Source organism: Phacochoerus africanus, chromosome 3 (genome assembly GCF_016906955.1).
Source record: "Phacochoerus africanus isolate WHEZ1 chromosome 3, ROS_Pafr_v1, whole genome shotgun sequence".
NCBI classification, from domain to species: Eukaryota; Metazoa; Chordata; class Mammalia; order Artiodactyla; family Suidae; genus Phacochoerus; species Phacochoerus africanus.
The window spans coordinates 11,420,867-11,435,503 of NC_062546.1; the positions used below are offsets into that span (position 1 = coordinate 11,420,867).

Below are 14,637 nucleotides of genomic sequence, written 5' to 3' on the forward strand. Positions count from 1 at the left end.
GAAAGGTTCATTTGTGCTGTATATTAGATTCCAGATATAAGTGATATCATATGGTATTTGTCTTTCTCTTTCTGACTTCTTTCACTCAGTGTGAGAGTCTCTAGTCCCATCCATGTTGCTGCAAATGGCATTATGTCATTCTTTTTTATGGCTGAGTAGTATTCCATTGTGTATATAGACCACATCTTCCTAATCCAATCGTCTGTCGATGCACATTTGGGTTGTTTCCATGTCTTGGAATAACTATCCTGAGGGGAAATATTTTTAAACCATTTAAATATCCTATTACTCCTGCAACTTTCACAAATTTTTCACTATTTCACTAATTTTAGCATCCATTATGATGCTTGACCCAATCGATCTATTGTTATGTAATAACTCCACAAATTAGCAGCTTAAAACAATAATAATTCATTTTCTCACTGATTTTTGTGAGGCAGGAAATCATTAGTAGCTTGATTGACAGTTTCTGCCGTAGAGCCTCTCAGAAGTTTTCAGTCAAGATGTTGGCTGGAGCTTCAATCAGCTGGGCTGTCTAGCAGAAAGAGTAGAATGTAAGCCATAATGAGAACCCCATGTTTAATGTTTAATTTTATAGTAGTCACAGTTTATAAAGTAGAAAGGATGCAACTGGAATTAATTTTAGTAACATATTTTATCAAACCCAATATATCAGAAGTTCCCATTATGGCTCAGCAGGTTAAGAACCCAACTAGCATCCATGTGGATGTAGGTTTGATCCCTGGCCTCGCTCAGTGGGTTAAGGATCCAGTGTTGCTCTGGGCTGCAGCATAGGTCTCAGATGCAGGTCGGATCCCAAGTTGCTGTGGCTATGGCGTAGGGCTGCAGTTGCAACTCCAACTGGACCCCTAGCCTGGGAGCTTCCATATGCCACAGGCACATCCATAAACAGAAAAAATATATATATCTAAAATCTTCTCATTTCAACATGTTCTCAATATAAAAAATTATTAATGAGATATTTGACCTCCGTGGTTTTTTTCACATTATCTTTGAAATTCAGTGTGTGTTTAACAGAGTGCCTCCCAACTTGGACCAGCCACACTGCACGTGTAGCGGGTATCGCAGCAGACAGCTCAGTGCTAAGGGATCTACTTCCAAGATGACTCCCTTCTATGGCTGCTTTGGGCAGCCTCAGCTCCCCAGCATGCGGGCCTCTTCATAGGGCTGCTTGAACATCCAGGTGGAGGTTGTCCTCCTCAGAGAAAATGATCCAAGGGAGAGAGCAAGGAGAAAGCACAAGGCTTTTTTTTTTTCTTTTTTTTTTTAATGGCCACACCCACAGCATATAGAAGTTCCTGGGCTAGGGTTCAAATAGGAGCTGCAACTGCCAGCCACAGCCACAGCCACAGCCACAGCAATGCCAGATCCTTAACTCACTGAGCGAGGCCAGGGATCAAAACTGCAACCACTGGTTCCTAGTCGGATTCGTTTCCACTGCACCACGATGGGAACTCCCCGCTGGAAATCTTTAATCTGCTTTCTGTCTCTATGAATTTGACTACTCTAGGTATAAGTGAAATCATACGATATTTTTTCTTTTGTGACTGGCTTTTTCCCCTTAGCGTCTTGTTTTCAAGGTCCACCCACATTGTAGCATAGGACAAATTTTCATTCCTTTTTACTGCTGAATAGTATTCTATTCTGTGCGTATACAACTTCTATTAATTTTGTATTTTGCACTCCATGCTAAGTCCAGCTAGAATCTTTGTTTTCAGTGTGAGTTAAAGATTTAGTTTTATTTACGGCTACATTCCCAACACCATCATCTGAATGGTCTCTCCTCCACTGGGTCGTGGGGCTGTCTTTATTGCGTCTTTGGTCCTCATGCATCCAGATGCTCTGCAGTCACCACTCTGCCCCATCGGTCTGTTTCTCCCTGCATCAGCACCCCCACTGTTTCTGTTATAATGGCCTATGTCTTTTAACTGCTGATGGGGAATTCTCCTCTTTACTATTCTTTCTTGCAGGTTGTGGCTAAGTTCTTCCCAGGCCATATCTCATCAAATCCTCAAAACAGTCCTGTGTCAATGGGTACAACCATTATGCTCATATGACAGGTGAGAAACTGAGGCCTCAGACAAAAAGTGACTTGATGAAGTTTACCGAGCTGGCAAGTGACAGAATTAGGACAAAACAAGGCCTGTCTGATTCTCAGGCTGCCCCTTGATCCCCAGCATCCAGCTGCCTCTCCCATCTGTAGTTTGCCAGATTCTTATCTGTAAGAAGGGGGAAAAGGCTGGAAAGGCCTGCTGGGCTGGCCACTTGCTAGTCAGTTTTCGTATCAGGAAGGAAAACCACTCATATTATGAAAGGAAACCACTGAGCATTTAAAATAGAGAGACTTTCCAACAGGGAATTAGTTAGAAAGATGATGAGGAGTCCAGAAGCTACCAAGAAATTGTAAAGAAATTCAGAATCCACAGCATCACAAAGCCATTGCCACCTCTAGGCTGGAGGGATCAAGGGAGGAGGTCACATTACAGCAGCCTGGGGCCTGTGGACTCAGCAAAGCTGGAAACACAGTGGACTGTCCTGCAGGATCTGCAACCATGGAGAGTCTCAGTTGTTGATGGAGATGCAGCCCAAGGTATAAGGAGAAAGGGAAAAATACTCTGGCTCCTCCCTTCCTCAATCCTCCAATCTCCCACCAGGAGCCCCCATGTGCCAATGGGAAGTCAGCTGACCTGGAGCCTGGGACATGCAGCCTCCACAGACCAGCCCCTCTGTAACTCAGAGCAGAACAGGGGAAGGGCTGAATAGGGATCTGAGGGCAAAGAGGACCAGTCCCTCCCCAACAGGCCCTTCCTTCCTGGTCCCATTTCCCACCAGGCAGTCCCCACCATGGTTCCAACCCTGGCTTCTTGGATCCAGTGATACTACATCCTCCTTCTGTCCCTCTGGCCTCCAGCTGTAGCTCATCCTGGGTGCCTCATCCTGCCGTTTTGGCTTCTAGGCTCTTCTATCATCTGTATAAGCAATTCCCTGTATTTCATCTTCTGTTTTTTTGTTGTTGTTGTTTTGTTTTGTTGTCTTTTCTAGAGCTGCTCCCGTGGCATATGGAGGTTCCCAGGCTAGGGGTCCAGTCGGAGCTGTAGCCACCAGCCTACACCACAGCCACAGCAACGCAGGATCCGAGCTGCATCTGCAACCTACACCACAGCTCACAGCAACGCCGGATCCTTAACCCACTGAACAAGACCAGGGATTGAACCCGCAACCTCATGGTTCCTAGTCGGATTCATTAACCACTGAGCCACGACGGGAACTCCTCCATCTTCTGTTTTAAATGCCTAGAGTGGCCTCCATTTCCTAAACTGGGCCCTTGCTAATACAACCAAGCCATACATCACAGAAGGGCCACGGTAATACATGCCAAGTTTGTGGACTGACTGAGTAATGGACCAGAGGGGGGAGCAGAAATTAAGTGAGCTGAGTTCTCAAAGTAGGGCAGATCCCGGGCACACCATGGGCCAAGCTACAGAGTAACCACAGCAATCCCAAGGCTGACTCTGGGTCTACACAGACGCTGTGGATTCAAAAGTCAGGACCCAGGTATGGCTGAGAGGCTCCATCTGGCTCTGAGCCAAGGAAATCAGCTTCTATTAGGGGCTCCTGTGTGCCTCTCTGTATCCATACATCCCCACGTTAGATTTCTAGGCCTGCCATAAACTTTCTAGGGCTGCCAAGCACCACAGACTGGGTGGCTTGGAGGCTGGAAGTCCAAGATCAAGGTGTCCAGAGGGTTGTCTTCTTCTAAGTCCTCTCTCCTTGGCACACAGATGGCCATCCTCTCCCAGTGTCCTCATATCCTCTTTTCTCTGTGCATTTGTCTTATAAGGTCACTGGTCATACTGGATTAGGACCCAGCCTAATGACTGTGTTTTAACCTGATCATCTAAGACCTTATCTCCAAAACAGTCACATTTAGGGCCAAGACTTCAACATATGAACTGGGAGGGGAGCAATTCAGCCCACGACAACCCCCAGTCTCACGAGGTGGGTATTACCAGCCCTGCTTTCTAAATGAGGACATGGAGGCCCAGACAGTGATCAGCCCACGGCCACCTAGAGCTGAGTCAGCTCAGGTCCAAGCTGCCTCACCTACCAGGCCCCCAGGACTCTTCCCTCACTCTCTGTGACTGCCTAGCCCCTGGGAAATGGATTCTGGTCTTCCCTTTAATTTCTTTCTCTTGTGTCATCCAACACTGATCCAACACATGTTGAGCATTTATTACGGACCAGCTCTTCCACTGGCACTTTGTGTTTTTGTTTCTGTTTGTCTTTTGAGGGCCAACCCACAGCATATGGAGGTTCCCAGGCTAGGGGTCAAGTCAAAGCTACAGCTGATGGTATACACCCCAGCTACAGCAACTCAGGATCTGAGCCACGTCTGCAACCTACACCACAGCTCACAGCAATGCTGGATCCTTAACTCACTGAGCAAGGTCGGGGATGGAACCCAAGTCCTCATGGATAGTAGTCAGTTTTGTTAACCACTGAGTGAGCCATGATAGGAACTCCTCCACTGGCACTTTGTAATGTCTTCTATATACACGAGATGCCTCTCCCTCAATCTACTGCTCAAACCCCCACCAAGCACCTTATTTGTAATAATGCCTCTACCCACACAGATCCATCTCCTGCTTTATTTTCCCTTACAGTGTTATCAATGCCTGAAAGTCTCCTATGCACGCACGCGCACATGTGCATGTGTGTGTTTTATAGTATTCCCCCTACTAGACTCCCTGAGGGCAGGACCCAGGTCTTGGTGTACCCTCAGCGCCTAGATAAGATGCATCATAGGTGCTTAATGTTAATTCAATAAATAATCAAAGGAGTGAATGCTCTTCTCAAGTCTCACCAGACATCTGTAAGGTGAGGGCCCCAGGATCCTCATTCTATTGAAGAAGAAACTAAGGCTCGGAAACTAAGTCCAAAGATCACCCAGCCAGTAAGTAGTGAAGATGGAATTTGAACCCAAATCTCTGTTCTCAACTTTCACACTCAGGCCAGCCTCCTTGCCTTGGCCTTCTAAGTCTCTCTTTGCTGTGTGGCTTAACAGCTACCCTGAACCTCTTATTCTGCAAATTCCCAATTCCTCCCTGAACTGGGCTGCAGTATCACTTTGTGCCAGCAGGTGTCATCACAGAATTCCTCACGACCACAATTAGCTGTTAAGCACTCTAGAGCATGAACCTTCCACAGTTTATTTAATCACCTTTAAGGATATTTTCAAGTTTTTGCTACAAAAACCAGTCTGCAGCTACATCCCTGCACCTGTGTTCATGGCCTATTGGGTGATAATTTCTCTGGGGATGGATTCCTAGAAATGGAATTGCAGAGAGCAATGAACATTTTTTTTTTTGGTCTTTTTTTGCCTTTTCTAGGGCCGCTCCCACAGCATATGAAGGTTCCCAGGCTAGGGGTCTAATCAGAGCTGTAGCCACCAGCCTACGCCAGAGCCACAGCAATGTAGGATCGGAGCCACATCTGCGGCCTACACCACAGCTCACGGCAATGCCAGATCCTTAACCCACTGAGCAAGGCCAGGGATCAAACCTGCAACCTCATGGTTTCTAGTCAGATTCGTTAACCACTGCGCCACGATGGGAACTCCTGAACATCTTTAAATTGCACGGATTCCATGAACTTGCTAAGCCTGGTGTACAACTCAGGAGTGTGGGGCCCACAGAGGGCATGTGGGTTATCCAGGGGCATACAGCTAGCTAGTACAAGAGCCAGATTTGAAACTGGCTCCACTGGCCATGAACTTTTCCAATGCACTTGGAAGATATTTCCACCTAGGTTCAAGTGCTATGTTTATGCATTTTTATGTCTCTGGGCCTCGATCTGACTACTCCTTCCATCACTCAATCATCCGTTTGTTCATTTAACAAATGCACTGGTGAGATACAGGCTCAATGCTGTAAGAATGGCTCAAATAACACATGTCCTGGAGTTCCTGTTGTGGCTCAATAGGTTACAAACCCAACTATTATCCATGAGGATGCAAGTTTGAACCCTGGCCTCGCTCAGGAGGTTAAGGATCCAGCACTGCCATGAGCTGTGGAATAAGTCACAGACATGGCTTGGATCCCACATTGATGTGACTGTGGTGTAGGCCAGTAGCTGCAGCTCCAATCTGACCCCTAGTCAGGGAATCTCCATATGCCACAGGTGCAGTCCTGAAAAAAAATGTCTCCTAGACAAAAAAAATTAGTTTACATTTCCATTTTCACTTCAATCTGAATGAAAACAGTCCAGAGTTGGATGATGGCTTTGCGGTATCAGGGACTCAGACTCTTTCTATCTTAGAGCACTCCCATCTTCAACCAGTAGTTTTCATCTCATGGCCCAATATGGCTGCTTGAGCACTGCCATTGCACCTACAATACTACCAGTAGGAAGTAGAGAAAAAGAAGTAGAAGTCACCCTCTTTAGGACACAAACAAGAATGTTTTGTGCCGCTTCCACTCTCACCTTACTGGCTGGAATTAGGCGTATGTCCTATAATACTGCCAGAGAGGCTGGGAACAGTAGTCATTGGATAACATAGCTGGGCAGCCATCATGTTTTCCTCTAAAACTTGGGACTCTATTACCAATGAATATATTATCCATTCTCTGTCACTCATATATTTTCTGAGCACCCACCATGTGCAGAAGAAGGTGCAGCAGACTAGAAATAGCGTAAACTTCATAATTTGACTGTCTTGGGTTTGAATCCCAATTTTGTCTTTCCCAGCTGTATTTCATCACCTTTCTGAGCCTCAGTTTCCTCATTAATAATATGGAGACAAGAGAGTAAGCATGATCATCCCGTGCGGTAATTTTATGAGAGACACGATATAGACTTAGGACTGAACCTGATGTACAGATGGCACTAAGGAAACAGCAGTTGCATCAGACTCCAATGTGTATTTTATGCTGATAGCACATCTCAATTCAGACTAGCCACGTTTCAAGTTCTCAGTAGTCACTTGTACTATACTAGACAGCACAGATCTAAACCATCAAATAAAAAGATAAATGTTTTAAAAGAAAGACAGAAAACAAAAGAAATGGCAGCTGCTTTTAAAATCAGCCAGACCCTAAGCCAGACTTCCAGAGGCCAGAGGTGACTTAGCAGAGGCCCTGCCCTCGATTCCAGTGGAGAGACATTCCAGGGTGGCCTGCTGTCAATAAAAGCCCAGAGACATGTCTATGAATAATCCCAATGCATCAATCATGCATGAGTCAGAGCAGTTATACCCATAAGTCATAAAGCAGCAGCTGGGCCCAGGATTCCTGGCATCCTTCCAAGCCCATTTCCCCAACCCCATTTTCCAGAGGAGCAAACAGAGCCAAAGGGAAGAGTTGCAAGCACAGTGTGACTACACTGTTTTATTTTATCAGTCTCCTCCTAATGGGGCATGGGGGTTGGTTCCAGTTTGGAGTCACCATAAACAGACTTGGCCGGGCCTTCCCATACCTACAGGAGCAGGGATTTCCAGGGAGGCTGGGAAGAAGGAATTGCTGGGGTGAATTACAGATCTGTGGGGTGCTCCAACTGCAACGGAGGGAGACGACTCTCCCCAAGTTACTGACAGATCACAACCTCAGCACCACTGACATTCTGGGCCAGAGAATTCTCTGGTGTGGGGGCTGTTCTATGTCTGGGAGGCTGTTTGGCAGCTTTCCTGGCCTCTACCCACCACAAGATGCCAGGAGCATACCATCACCCCCAGTTGCGACAACCACAAATACCTGCAGACATTGCCAAATGTCCTCTGAGGGTAAAAAGCATCCCCAGTTGAGAAGCACTGCTCTCAAAGTACAGAGCCTGCCAGTAGGGTTTCTAAGCACAGATTCTTTATGCAGATTTGTGTATGTTACTGATTTTCTTCTCTTTGGAAAGGGTCTATGACCTTGCTAGTTACTAGTTTATGAACAAACATTTCAGGTCATTATTAGGATAATTAGTGGAATTTGAATATGGACAATAAGAATGATATTATAACATTGTATCAGCATTAAATTTCCTGATTTTGACAACTATACAGTGGTCATAGAAGTGAATGTACACGTTATTCAGTGATGCACATCAAAGTAGTTAAGACTGAAAGGACAATGTGTCTTTCCTGTGTAACTGACTCTCAAATGGTTCAGAACAATTACACATGCACAGAGAAAGAATGATAAATCAAGTGTAGCAAATTGTTGATAATTGTGGGAATCTGAGTAAAGGAGATATATGGAGGTTTATTGCAACATTTTGGCAAATTTTCTGTAAATTTGAAATTATTTTTTAGAAATTATTATTTTAAAAGCGGTGGGTTTTTTTTCTTTTTTTTTTTTTCTTTTTTCTTTTTTTTTCTTTTTAGTGCCACACTCACAGCATATGGAGGTCCCCAGGCTAGGGGGTCTAACCGGAGCTACAGCCTGCTGGCCTACACCACAAACACAGCAATGAGGGATCCGAGCCAAGTCTGCAACCTAGACTACAGCTCACAGCAATGCCAGATCCTTAACCCACTGAGTGAGGCCAGGGATGGAACCCGCATCCTCATGGATCCTAGTCGGGTTCATTAACTGCTGAACCATGACAGGAACTCCTTAAAAGAGTTTTTAAAAATCATCTATGCTTTATTCTAGTTTTTGAAACATGGTTTTAATCTATTACTCCCGCCTACTCCCAGGAAAAAGATCCATGATTGTGCCCAGAATCTGGACCTCATTCAGGTCACAGTCCCAAGGATCTCCCAGAACGAGTTCTCTTTGCATTTATTGGCATCTGTGAAGTGCCGAGAAAGAAGTTTCACCCAACATTAACAATGATTAGTTATGGACCCACCAGGCCCCAGTTTTGTTCAAATGTCCACCCCTCCCCTAGGCAGCCCAGTTGCCTCAGAAAAGTGACCCCATCCCCAGATCCTTGGAAAGCCTGATGAGTCCAAGGGGAAACTTATCTTCCCACTAGTGACTTGTCCAGGAATTGGTGTGTGGTGCAAGAGAGCCAATGAGGAACAAGGAGTCTCCAGGCTGGTTTTTCACTTGTTTGGATGAATAAGATGCAATGGAGTAACTTATAAGACATCTGACCCGAGGAATCTTGGATGGTGCCCTGATGACACCATGTGAAAAAGCCAGATAGCCTCCTGGAAGATGAGAGGCCACAATCAGAACTGAGACGCCCCAGCCAACAACAAGTACCCACTGCTGGATGTAAGAATGAGGCCACTGTGGACCTTGCAGCACAGCAGGAAGCTGAATGAAGCTGCAAGAGTAAGACAGGTGAAACAAAGAGCAGAACCACCAGCCAATCCACAGAGTTGTAAGGAGAAATGCATTGGCACTGTTATAAGTAACTGTTTGGGGGATGGTGTGAAGATTCAATGACGTTATCACATGACCCAGCATGCAGGAAGTGCTCAGTAGATGCTGATTTCCATTGCGGACCACATATTACTGCTCTCAACCCCGGGCTGAACACTCCCTCCGTTTTCCTCCATCTAACAAAGCATACTCCCTTATCATCCTGCACCCATCTCTTTTCCCCACATCTCCTGTCCCTAGATTATCTTTTTACTTGCACTGGGAGGGCAGGAACCACTGCTATGTGGCCAGCATTTTACATGGCATCCGGCCCACGGCAGGTCTCAGTAAAGATTTGGTGAGTAAATTAATGGGGCAATCCAGATCAATGTGACTTGAGGCAAGTCATGGGGGGGCTCCATCTCCCAACACTGTGACACCTTGAGGGGCAGCTTGGCAGCCTGAGTCTCACAGCTAGGAGGAGCTGGAGAACAGAGATCTGAAGAAGGGGACAGCCACTTCCTCTCTGGGGAGCATGTGAACCAGAAAGCAGGTACAGTGAGGGCAAAGGCCTGGCAGCAGGATGACAGTGGGAGGTGACAGAAGACAAGGCTGAAGAGTCAGCAGGGCCTTGACTGTCAGGTGAGGGTGTGGCTCTCACCCCATCACTTCAGGGTCAAGCATTAACAGGTATTTCTGCAGGGGTTCCTGCCTTTCACGGTGCTCACTGTGACCCGTACAACCGGCCTATGAAATGTTATTCTTTCCATTGCACAGAAGGAAAATGGACCCACACAGGCTCAGAAACACAGCTGTGAGACTCCAAGCTTCAAACGCCAGGATCCTTCCACTGTCCTTCACTGCCCTTGGCCTTCCCCAATTTTAGGTGTGTAATTCCACATCTTCCCTCCTTTCTGACTTTGTTCTACCTCAATGACCAAAATTATGCATCATTCTCTAGGGCAGAAAAACTGCTTTATGCCACTCAACATCTCTACTTGAGACATCAACATGCACCTCACACGAAGCATGCCCAAAACAGAACCCCTGGTCTGCCCCTCCCTAAGCCTCCTCCCACCTTGTTCTTCCCCAGCTCAGTCTATGACATCTCCATTCTTCCAGTGGTTCAGGCCAGAAACCTGGGAGTTGTCCTCGATTTCTCTTTCCTTCACCCCACATTCCATCAACCAGAAAGTCTTAGACACTCCACCTTCAAAATGCATCCAGAATCCACCACTTCTCCCACTTCCGAGGTCACCCTGGTCTGACCCTCCATCCCCTCCTACCTGGACTATTGCAGCCACATCCTCTCTGGACTCCTGCCTCTGCATGGTATCTGAGTGCACTTCCCACACACAGACTGAGGATCCTATAAAAATGTAAAGTCAAGGTCACTGTATGATTCTTTTTTTTTTTTCTTTTTAGGGCCAAGAACTTTTACAATTCAACAATAAAAAGACAACCCAACTGTTAAATGGGCAAAGGATTCGAATACCTATTTCTCCAAAAATATGTGCAAATGGACAAAAAGGACATGAAAGATGCTCAGCTCAGCATCTTTAGTCATTAGGGAAATGTAAAACAAAACTACAGTGAGATGCTTACAACCAAAAGCAGAAAATAGGAGTTCCCATGGTGGCTCAGTGGAAACGAATCTGACCAGCATCCATGAGGATGCAGGTTCAATCCCTGGCCTCGCTCAGTGGGTTAAGGATCTGGCATTGCCGTGAGCTATGGTGTAGGTCGCAGATGCAGCTCAGATCCCACTTTGCTGTGGCTGTGGCTTAGGCTGGTGGCTACAGCTCCAATTCAACCCCTAGCCTGGGAACCTCCATATGCCACAAGTACGGCCCTAAAAAGACAAAAAGCAAACAAACAAAACAACAACAACCCAGAAAATAACAAATGCTGACAAGGACATACAGTAACTGGAACACTCATACATTGCTGGTGGGGGTGTAAAATGGTGCAACTGTCATGGAAAACAATTTGGCAATTCCTCAGAAAGTTAAACAAAGTTACCATTTGACCCAGCATAAACCCAAGAGAAATGAAAATAAATCTCCACACAAAAATTTGTACATGAATGTGTTCACAGCAGCATTGTTTATTAACAACCAGAGGTGGAAACAACTCAAGTGTTCATCAATTGAATGTGTAAACAAAAATGAGGATTATCCATCCAATGGAATGGTGATGACCAAAAAAGGAATGAAGTCCTACAACATGGGACAAACTTTGAAAACACTATGCAAAATATAAGAAAACAGACCAAAAAAGACCACATACTGTATGATTCCATTATATTATATATGTATATATATATTTTTTACTTTCAAAGTGTATGAATGTCCTACATATTAAAAAATAAAATCATTCTCTTAAATACAAATCAGGTCATGTAATTTCTCTATTCAAAACCTTAGAGGGAAGTTCCCTGGTGGCTAGTAGGTTAAAGATCTGGCATTGTCACTGCTGTGGCCCAGGTTCAGTCCTTGGTCCAGGAACTTCTGTATGTCATAGGCACAGCCAAAAAAAATTAATTTTTTTAAAAATTAATTAAAAATTTGTAAAAGTTTATGGAGTTCCCGTTGTGGCTCAGTGGTTAATGAATCCGACTAGGAACCATGAGGTTGCGGGATCCCTGGCCTTCCTCAGTGGGTTAAGGATCCGGCATTGCCATGATCTGTGATGTAGGTTGCAGACACAGCTCGGATTCTGAGTTGCTGTGGCTGTGGTGTAGGCCGGCGGCAACAGCTCCGATTGGACCCCTAGCCTGCGAACCTCCATATGCCGCAGGAACGGCCCAAGAAATGGCAAAAAAGACAAAAAAATAAATAAATAAAAAATTAAAAAATAAATTGTAAAAGTTTAAAAAATTAACAAATATTTAAAATTAAAAAATAAAAAACCTTAGAGATGTCCCAGCTCATTTTAAGTAAAAACCAAAGACCCACTAAATCCTTTCAAGATTCTACCCTATCTGACCCTCTCTGACCTCCCCTCCCCCCATCTTCCCATCGCTCACCTGGTTCCTATCTCCCTGGCCTCCTTGCTGTTCCTGGGCATGGCAAGCATGTTCCTGATTCAGAACCTTTACACTTGCTGTTCTCTTGGCTTGGAACAATTTTTATTTATTTATTTTTTATTTATTTATTTATTTTGTCTTTTTGCCTTTTCTAGGCCGCTCCCAAGGCATATGGAGGTTCCCAGGCTAGGGGTCTAATCGGAGCTATAGCTGCCGGCCTACACCACAGCCATAGCAACTCGGGATCTGAGCCGAGTCTGGGACCCACACCACAGCTCGTGGGAACTCTGGATCCTTAACCCACTGAGCGAGGCCAGGGATCAAACGTGAAACCCCATGGTTCCTAGTCGGATTCATTAACCACTGAGCCACGATGGGAACTCCCATATTTATTTTTTTGCTTTTTAGGGCCACACCCACAGCATATGGAAGTTCCCAGTCTAGGGGTCCAGTTGGAGCAACAGCTGCCAGCCTACACCTCAGCCACAGCAACACAGGATCCTTAACCCACTAGGCAAGGCCAGGAATCGTACCCGCATCCTCATGGATACTAGTCAGGACTGTTACCACTGAGCCACACTGGGAACTCTTTAGCTTGGAACAGTTTGCCCCCAGATATTGCCATAGCTCGTTCCATCTCTTTTAGGTCTTAGCTCAAATGTCACTTCTTGAACAGGTCTTCTCTGACCTTCACCCCCGCCTCCCAGGAGACTGTCATGTTCCTTGCTATTTCCCTAGAATAGCCCAGGCCAGGTGGGTGCTTAATAAATACGTGTTGAGTGAATGAATGAATGACCTTAGCAGTCTGTTTGTCCTTCACCCATCTTGTGCTGCACTAGGAGATTGATAGACATCAGCAGTAACCAGCCATCCCAACCTGCTGGGAGGTCTGGGACAAGTGCAGAGAGCTTGGGAAGCTGTCTCCTTGAAATCTGAGATCCAGCCCCCATCAAGGCAAAACAGGTTAAACTCCTGGATTTGAAAAATCGAATGGTGTATGCTAATAATACAAAGCCACCCACTTTTGCCAGAATTCATCAGGATTTGGGCTGCAACCTGTCTCTGCTACAGAAGCATACTTTTCTTTCCTGGGAGGAAGTATAGAAGGAAGCAGGGAAGGAGCACAGGCCTGGCTGGAGACAGCAGCCACCCGGCACAAGAACACCCAGGAATCACACCTGAGGTGACTGGCTTTTCCTAGCAGCTGAGAAATCCAGGGCTTAAACCCTCAGAAAACCAGAACAAGGATGGAGCTCCAAAATACATTCTAGAAGGGGTCTTATGTCCGGTCCCTGCTCCCCCTGAGCACCTCTTGGGTCCTTCCGTGGCCTCCCATTTGGTGGCACCATATGGAATTTATGTGAACAACTATTCTGTACTTTGTAGCCAGCTGGACGTGTCATTTACCTGCTGAGGCAGTAAAGTCATTTGGCTGAGCCTTAACGCATTCAGCATTTACTGAGCTTCCAACAGGAGCCCTATGCTGAGCCAGACACGGAGGTTCAGCTGTGAACCACCCAAGTCCCGGCCTTCGGGAGCTTGCTTTCTGGTGGGGAGGACGCGAACTCTTCACCGCCTACGACAAGCACTGAGAAGACAAAAGGGATGATGTCACAGTGACTGGCGGAGAGGAGGGAGCAACTCAGAGTGGCGCGGTCAGGAGGGGCCTCTGAGGAGGCAACACAATTCGTTATTGTAAGAACATGCTGTTGTCCAGCCCTTGGCCTAACAGGGCTTAAGCGCTCACCAAATCTTAGTGACTCTCAGCAGTTTCCTGTCCTCTCCCTCAGGAGAACAGGAGTCCCCAGGGGTGAGTCAGGCTCGACGTCTCTCGTCCCCCGGCGCGCCGCGCACCGTAGGGGTACGCTCGGTCCTCGCGCCGCAGGGCCCAGAAGCCGGCCCGGGGTAAACCGACCCCAGCCAGGGAGCACTGTTTAAAGTGCCCAGGAAGCGCTGGCTCCCCGGCCCCGACCAGGCACTCTCCACACGGGCCCCTGGCACAGAGTAGACGCTGGACTGCGCGTGCTGAAGAGACGCCCGCTTCTAGGTCCGCTGGCGCAAGACCTCGGCCCTCTCCACCGGCGGGTAAACCGAGCCCGAGGTGGGCGTCCACACTGCCCGCGTTCCGGTGCGGTTGTCCCCGGAGACGGAGCGGGACCGGGAGAGAAGCGCCGCCGCCCTTCGCTTCCGTGCCCAGCTGCGCCAGCTGCGGTCCTGCCCCCCGCTCGCCGCGGTTGGCTGCGGCTCAGCAGCCGCTGATTGGCCGGTGTGGCCCCGGCGCGGGTCCGGATT

At 46.9% G+C, this 14,637-nt stretch overlaps 1 long non-coding RNA gene across 2 annotated transcripts; it reads right to left on the minus strand.

Moving 5' to 3' along the window:
* Positions 1-211: 211 nt before the first annotated feature.
* Positions 212-14,550, minus strand: LOC125122491 (uncharacterized). 2 transcript variants are annotated; one of them, XR_007133829.1, is made up of 4 exons: positions 14,093-14,550; positions 10,604-10,686; positions 424-535; positions 219-248 (listed from the first exon to the last, which is right to left on the minus strand). It is a non-coding gene; the product is annotated as an uncharacterized LOC125122491 (long non-coding RNA). The 2 variants fall into 2 exon arrangements; XR_007133828.1 differs by having other exon boundaries at positions 212-535.
* Between the last annotated feature and the right edge of the window lie 87 nt (positions 14,551-14,637).